The sequence below is a fragment of the Ictidomys tridecemlineatus genome, chromosome 5, assembly GCF_052094955.1.
Source record: "Ictidomys tridecemlineatus isolate mIctTri1 chromosome 5, mIctTri1.hap1, whole genome shotgun sequence".
Classification (NCBI taxonomy): Eukaryota; Metazoa; Chordata; class Mammalia; order Rodentia; family Sciuridae; genus Ictidomys; species Ictidomys tridecemlineatus.
This window is the reverse complement of record NC_135481.1, coordinates 124,182,680-124,190,572: the sequence shown is the minus strand read 5'-3', so window position 1 is coordinate 124,190,572 and position 7,893 is coordinate 124,182,680. Positions and strand designations below refer to the sequence as shown.

The 7,893-nt window shown below is 60.3% G+C and overlaps 1 gene segment (V, D, J or C); it reads left to right on the top strand.

Annotated features, from left to right (window-relative positions):
• The window catches only part of LOC101957805 (immunoglobulin gamma-1 heavy chain-like), a 203,225-nt gene that overhangs the window by 165,788 nt on the left and 29,544 nt on the right, over positions 1-7,893 (top strand).

Sequence of the window (7,893 nt, the reverse complement as noted above, 5' to 3'; positions counted from 1 at the left end):
AACAGGGAGGCGGCTTGGGCCTCCGTGGGTCTGGTGGGGGCCTCTGCCCACCTTCTCTCTCAGTGCTGTATCCAGCCAGCCTGAGGGCCACATGCCCCAAGGATTCAGAAGGGCCAGACTGGGCCTCAGGAGCATGTGCACACCCCCTGCAGGGGGCCAGGCATCACACTCTTTGGGGAGGGGGTGCCAGGGACCTGCAGCAGTGGGCGTGGACAGGAGGGTGGAAAGCAGAGCAAAGCTGGGTGGCCTGCGCTTGGTGCCTTTAGGCTGCTGTGACCAAAGCCTGGGCAGGTGGTCTGACCAAGGCACCAGCAGTTTCCTGTCCAGTGAGAGCTGCTCCCTGGTTGGTAGGCAGTTCCTCCTCATGTGGTGGGAGGGACGGGGGTCTTTCTGGGACTCTTATCCAAGGCCACTAAAGCCCTCTGGCCCTAGTCACTTCCTGAAGGCCAGACCTCCCAATGCTGTCACCTTGGTGGTCAAGGTTCAGCAGAGAAAATTTGGGAGGGGACAGAAAGCTTCAGTCCACGGCAGCTCTTAGGAGATGGAAGGACAGGAGGGCAAAGGACAGGAGAAGCCAGCACCTGGGTCCTGGGCTAGAGTTAGCTCGGAGACAGGACCCTGCAGAGACAAGCTGCAGGCAACCTCAGGGGCTGCCCTTGGCCATGGCTGGGGCATGGACTGCCTGGGCAGTCTACAGGTCCAGGGGAGGCCAGGCCAGCTGTGGGGCAAGGGCCAGCAGAGACAGTGGTGGGGAAAGGGTTGCAGAGGAAGGGCTGGGATGGTGCCTCACTGAGGGCCAGTCTCCTGCAGCCAGGTCCCCAGAGGGGTGACCTCGAGTACGAAAGGGCATGGGGTCTCATCTTAGCCAGATGGCACAGGATACCCAGCACAGCGTGTCCTCTCGCGGTGCTGGAGGCCAGGCCTGGGCGCCCTGGGGTCGCAGGGCTTGTTCTTCCCGTCAGCAGGGAGAGCGTGCTGCAGGCCTCTCCCGGAGGCCACCTCTCTGAGTGCAGTCTGTGCTGGGCACCCTTTTATGGAGACAGGCGTCCTGTGGGATCAGATGCCCGCCCCAGTCCAGCTGGCCTCATCTCAACGTGAGGACGTCTGCAGACTCCATTTCCAAACTCTCATTGTCCTGAGGCCCCGGGACTTGGGACCAGCAGGGCCCAGTGAATCCCCTTGCGTCTCGTGTCCTGCATCTCCTCCAGTGGTGTGGTCATGGGGCCCAGCACTGCTGCACCCAGAACCTCAGGGGCAAGAAAGAATATCCAGAGAGGCCCAAGAGTGGGCTTGGGGAAGGCCATCAGGACTGGGCCCTGAGGCTGCCAGGGTCCTGCCCAGGAGTCCCAGGAGAAAGACGCAGGGGAAGGTCAGGGTCTGCGTGTTTGGAAGAGCAGGGGCAGGTTCTGCTTCGTTGAGACAGGGAGAGGGCGGGTGCCAGGCCATGCCTGGTGGCCTGGGAGCGGAGAAGAGGTGGCACTGGGCACAACCCAGTAGCACGAGGGCTACTACCTGAGCCCTGATGAGGAGGGGGTGGCAGGTCGTGGTGGAGGCTGGGGCCGGGGAGAGGCCATCAGGCTGGGACAGAGGAGGCCAGGCCAGCTGTGGGCAGAGGAGGCAGTGGTGGGGAGAAGGACCAGCAGGGACCCGACAGGGATCCTCCCAGCCACCCCAGCCCCAGTCCCCGGCCCCACAGAAGCCACTAGGACCTGCTCCCACCTGGTGTCTGAGAGAAAGTTCCCGGGCCCAGACCAGCTCACAGCTGCAAGGCCTGGGGCCAGGCGGCAGGCAGAGGAAGTCTGAGCCTCCTCAGGGACCACACGAAGGGCAGCGTGTGTGACCCCCACTGGGGGTGGCTTCGGGAGGCCTCAGAGACTGAACCTGGAACCTGGCCCCACTGACTTGTGTAGATGGCTAGACAGCGGTAGGCATCCTGGCAGGCCCAGCCCTGCCCTGCCTGGTCTCCCGAGAGCTGCGGCTGCTCCTCAGTGCCCCCCCCCCCGTCTCCCCCCTGGGGGTCTCCCTCTTATGCTCCAGTCCCAGACCCTGCCACCACCCAGGCCCCCACCCCGACCCCTCCTCCTTGGGCACAGCCTGCATTGGGCCACGGGCTGTGGCTTCTTTCCCCACTTGAGCCTGTCCATTCCCTGCCATTGACGTGGCTCCTGGCTGAAGTTTCTCTGCTCAGTGGACAGGAAGGACCCTTCCCCAAGGGCTTCTCAAGGGCTAGTTCCAGGGTGACCCAATTCCTGTTCTCCCATCCCCCTCGCACAGCTGCCCATACTCCTGAAGGTCAGGGGGCCAGACCCAGGGGACCTGAAGGTCACTACCCCCAGTGCTATGAGGGGAACACTCCCGGGGACACACACACGCACCAGTGCGGCCGGCAAGGACAGAGAACGGGCCAGGCCAGTGTGCCTCCACCTGAGTCCTCCGTGAGCAGGCCAGCTCCTTGGCCTCCCTTCCTCTCCTGTCTGCCACTGTGTCCTGGGCCAAAGGAGCCTTAAATGAGCTGGGGCTTGAAGGGGCCACCAGCCCTCCACCCCTGGAGGTGAGCCTGGGTGGGTGGGGCAGGGTGTGATGTCCACAGGTTGGCTGCCATGGCGGGGGGGGGGGTGAGCCATAGTGGCCGGCCACCCTCCTCAAGGCCTGGCACTGCCACATCTGGTCATGAAGCTGCCCAGCCAACAGATTTTAGAAAGTGAGTCCTGTCCCCGGGGTGGCCTCTTGCCCTAAGCCAGCCACATCCAGCCACAGTATCTCACTTCCCAGGGCCACACACGCTGGGCACGGGGAGGAGCTGCAGAGGCCACAGAAGGCCAGGCCGGGCCCAGCCGGGCCCACAACCTCCAGTTCTGCCCATGGCTCTAGATCCTGTGCCCAGCAGGGAGATGGTCCTCCTGCTGGGACACACCCTGCCCACCCACCAGCCAGGCCGTGCTGGCTCAGGGAGGCAGCTGGGGCTCTCTGCCGTCCCTCACACCACTCCCCCAGCTGGGTGGGTGGCCACTGAGCGCTTGGGCTGCCTGGGAATGAACCTGTCTTGTAGCCCCCGGCCAGCCCTCCCACTTTCCCTGTGGACCTCCCCGAGGTCCTGTGTTCTTCCTCACCGGCCTTTCTGTGGGCCTTCTCCCATGGCCTCCTGGGGCCACTCCTAGAGTCAGCCCAACATGGGTCCCCTCTCCCAGACAGGGGACTCACACTATATGATCAGGAGGCCTGGGCCTGGGCAGCCTGCAACGGCCAGCCTGGCACTCTTGGGCACCACCCTCATTAGAAAGCCACGTCCACCAGGCCTGACACACCTGCCTCTCCACCTCCCCAGGGCCTCCAGGGGCCTGGCTTCTTGGCCCCGGTCTGACCTCACAGTCTTCTCCTATCTCACGGGATAGCCACGTCCACCTGAGCCCATGCCGAACCCGGGCCTCAGCCCTGCCCCTCCTGCTCACGAGCACCACGCAGCCTGCTTCTCCACTAACCCCAAGGATCCTTCACCCAGAGGCTCACAACAGCCCCTCTGGTCTCTCTGTGGCCAGTTTTTCTCCTCTGACCCATCCTTCATTCAGCCGCCAAGGTGACCTCTTAGAACATACATCTGGACCGTGCTGGCCGTTAAAATGTGGAAGACAGTGAGATGCTGCTTGAGCCACAATAAAACACCAAATAAACTTTTTTAAAGTATTTTTATTAGTTGTTGGTGGACCTTTGTTTTATTTTCATATTAGTATGTGGTGCTGAGAAGTGAACCCAGTGCCTTGCATATGCGAGGCAAGTGCTGTGCCACTTGGCCACAGCCCCAGTCCCTACCAAACAAACTCTTAAAACACAACTTTATGTAAAGCCACTAAGGACAAGAACTCAGAGAAGTCCAGCTGGCCTAAATCCCCAGATGAGGAGAGACGGCGGCTACTCGTCACCCCTCGGGGCACAGGGAGACAGAGGAGGACACCTGTGAGGGAAGAGGACATAAAGACTCAGCCAGAGTCCCAACATCAGCCTGGCAGGACAGGTCAGCGCCACTCAGCCCTGCCCAGCAACCCCATACAGGGCCTCTGCCGCACCAGCCCCGGCCAGGGAGCACGGCCGCAGGTCTCCAGCCTTGCAGAGGCCCTAAGCCCCTCTGGGTGGAGGGTCTGACCCCACCCCAAAGCATTTAGAGCCAGAAGCCAGCCAAGCTGACCCCAGCCCCAGCACAGCTCGGCTCCAGCGTAGAATGAACAGGCCCGCCCTGCTGAGAGGCGAGAGGGCCCACTCTGTGGAAAATGGACACCTACTTCTCCTCCAGGCTCTCCCCAGGCCCATGTGTGCAGGTCAACAAGGACAGGACACAATGAAGCAGAAGATTCATAACCAAGATTCAAAAAAAAAAAACCCGACCCAGCTAAAACTCTTCCTGGTCCCTGTGTGAGGGGGACTGCGGCTCCAGGCAGGTCCAGAGGGAGCAGGTCTTCCCAGGGCTGAGTCTCCTGCTGGAAGGCCCAGCCACCTTCTGCCGCGGCTCACGCGCCCGAGGTTTCCTGTGTTCCTGGGAGACTCTCTGACCCCCACCTGGGGGTCTCTTGCTCTGCCCTTGTTCTGAATGGACAGTCATCATGTCCAGCTGTGTGACTGGACCAGGGACCAGTCACCCCTGTATTCCAGGTGTTTCCAATTACCCAGAGCAGAGGACAGTGGTCTCTTTCTGTTTCCAATTCATCATGGAGCAGGACCTTTGTTTAAAAAAATAATAATAATCACTAGAAAAATGAAACGAACAGAAACAAAGATGCAGTGCCCCCTTTGTCCAGAGGGGATGTGTTCCAGGACCCCTGTGGATGCAGGAAAGCCCAGGAGTGCCAAGCCCCCTGCACAGGCACCATGATGCCATGCCAGCCCACCAGGAACAGAGGCAGGTCCTGAGAGGCTGGCGGACGTGTGGCATGGACAGCGTGAAGGCTGGACAAAGGGACGCCGGCTGCCATCCTGGGCAGGACAATGCAAGGTCTCATCACCTACTCAGAACAGAGCACGATTTAAAACCTCTATGTGGCTAATTTCTGGAATTTTCTATTTAATATTTTCAGACCACGGTTGACTGTGGGTGGTGGAAACGTGAAAGCCGCGGGTGAGGGGTCGGCCACACACTGGTTCTTTTGACGAGGTTCAACGGCTGCCCTGAGCTCCAGTGCTCACACAGCTTCTGAGCTGACCACTCCTGCCTGTGAGACAGCCGGCCAGCAGCCCCAGAGACCCTACCCACAGAGGCTCTGGGTGAGCGCAGGGCGCGACCCTGGAGGGGGCCTGTGGGCTCCTCTGTCCTCCCCACCTACGCTGGACTTGCCCGCTTCGGTGGCTGTGGCCCCCTCTCCTGGACACCAGAAGCTCTGCCCAGCTTGTCTCAGGCCACAGGCCAGGCTCCAGCTGGACTATGTATGCACATTACCTCCCTTAAAATCTTTCCACGCTCCTGACTGATCAGTCTCCTCGGCCTGGACATTTCAGGTCTCGCCTCTGCCCATCACAGGCCTGTGGCACCCTCCACCCTGAGCCAGGGACACCGCCTCTGACACTGTCTCCTGTTCAAGGCCTTCCCCCTCTCCACCAGGTCACCCCATCCCACTTTGTGTGCCTCATCTCAGCAGTCACTTCCTGGGGAGGCCTGCACCGGCCAGCGGTCCTGGGCCAGCTCTGGACAGGTCCACTTGAGCACCCACCACCCAGCCCTCACCCTGGCAGCCCCATCGGCAGGTTCACAGGCAGTCTTTGGTTAGGGTCATCTGCCCCACACAGGGCCTGTGTCCTGCACAGGCAGCAGGAGAAGGCGATCAGTGGTTGCCTGCTGGGGGACAGAGGAGCAAGAGGATGGGTGCTGAAGGGGAGAGGTGCTGTCAAGTCCAGCTCCACCTCGCTGCCCACAGGACAAAGGGACTCTCACCAGACACTGATTCCTCCCCAGGCCTGGTCAGCCCCAGCTGCCTGGCCTCTGAGGGCGAGGGCGAGAGCAAGAGCAGTGACCACCACAGGGACCTGCAGAGGAGGGCAGGCTGCAGCCCACGCTCTGCCCCTTCTCGGTCCTCTTTTTCATCACTCTGTCCCTTAGCAGGCTCTCCACCTTCAGCTCTAGGCTCAGCCCCCATCAGGGTGGGGGCAAGATGCCCTTCCTTGGGCACACACTGGAATGCAATTCAGGGCTGGCAAGGCCATGAGGAGAACCTAGAGGGACGTGAGGGTGTCTGTGGGCCATGGCCACTGCTCGGCCCTTGGCCCTGACCCTTCCTCTGCACCCCTCGGGCTGCAGCCGTCTGTCCCCAGGGCTCAGGGGCAGATGAAGTGGTCCCAGGCCAACAGACACCAACAAACACAGAGAGAGTGCTCAGCCTTGGAGAGGGGACCCAGCCGAGATGTCACCCCACACAGGGACACCCAGCCCTACCTCCTGGCTCCCGTCTCTCCTCCCAGCCCCATGAAGACATTCTCAGCTGCCACAGTCTGGCTGGGCACAAATCATGAGCCTCTCAAGCAGGAACAAACTTTATTTCCAAACTCCACCAGCACACTCCCCGGGAACTCTCCTGAACACCACCCACGCGGCTCCTCCAGGAACACACCAACCAGAACTCCCACCACCAGCCAACGCAACTCTTCAGGAATCCCCACGAGAGCTCAACCGGAACTGAACAGGAACTCCGCGAGAACTCAAAAGTCATCATCTTTTTTTTTTAATATTTTTATTTTTTAGTTCTCGGCGGACACAACATCTTTTGTTGGTATGTGGTGCTGAGGATCAAACCCGGGCCGCATGCAAGCCAGGCGAGCGTGCTACTGCTTGAGCCACATCCCCAGCCCCATCAAAAGTCATCATCTTAATGGCTCGCTGGCATCACCTCTCAACCACTACTTCTGGCAAAAATGCCATGCGTCATCCTGACTCAGCTGTGGCCCTCAACACTCAGCAGCAGGTGGCCCAGCCCTGGCCAGCTGGCCACCCTGCTTTGGCCCCTGGCCTCACTCCTCGTGAACACACCTTGCTTCACACTGCCTGCAGCATGATTCTTGGTCCCTGGTCTAAGGACACGCAGGCCGAGGGCACGCGTCGTGGACGGGAGCTCACACAGGTGGATGGGAACAGAGGCCCTCTGCTCCGAGGTTAGTGGGTGGACGCGTCCTCCCACTCCAAACACACGTACATGTGCACATGGTACCAGTTCATGCTCAAGCATTGGCACCCAGGCAGATTCACGGGACACACATATGCACAGATTGCACAGACACACTCATGTGACACACACACACACCCTCAGGCACAGCGGTAGCATGGGAACATTCCACACCCAGCGTCCCTTCTGCGTGTGTCTCTGTCTACCTCTAACTGCCTGTGACCTGGGGCCAGACCCCGGCCCTCATCCTTCCTCTTCCTCCATCAGAAGGAGAATCAAATGTCCCTCCCATGTAGACAGCAGGCGGTTGCTGAGGTCAGGCCTAAAAGGAACTCAGAGAGGATCCTGGTATGGGGCAGGTCTTGAAGAATGTCACCTCTCCTGGTATCATTTGTGGTGGACTCAATATTCATGTCCCCAAATCTACGTTGAAATCTTCACCTGCTTATTCATGGTACTAGAGGCCTCCAGGTGGTGACTGGGCCCTGTTTTAGTCAGTCTTTGAATCACTGTGACCAAAGTACCCAAGAGGACCAACTTAGAGGAGGGAAAGTCGATCTGGGGCCTCCATCATGGCTGGCCGTCTTGCTCTGGGCCCAAGGCGAGGCAGTACATTCCGGGGGAGGCCCTGAGAGGACAGCTGCTCAGCTCATAGTAGGGTCAGGAGGAGAAGGGACCACAGGGCAGATGCACCCTCCCAGGGCATGTCCCCCCAGCCCACAGCCTCCCCGACCACCCAGTCTGTCCATTCAAACCA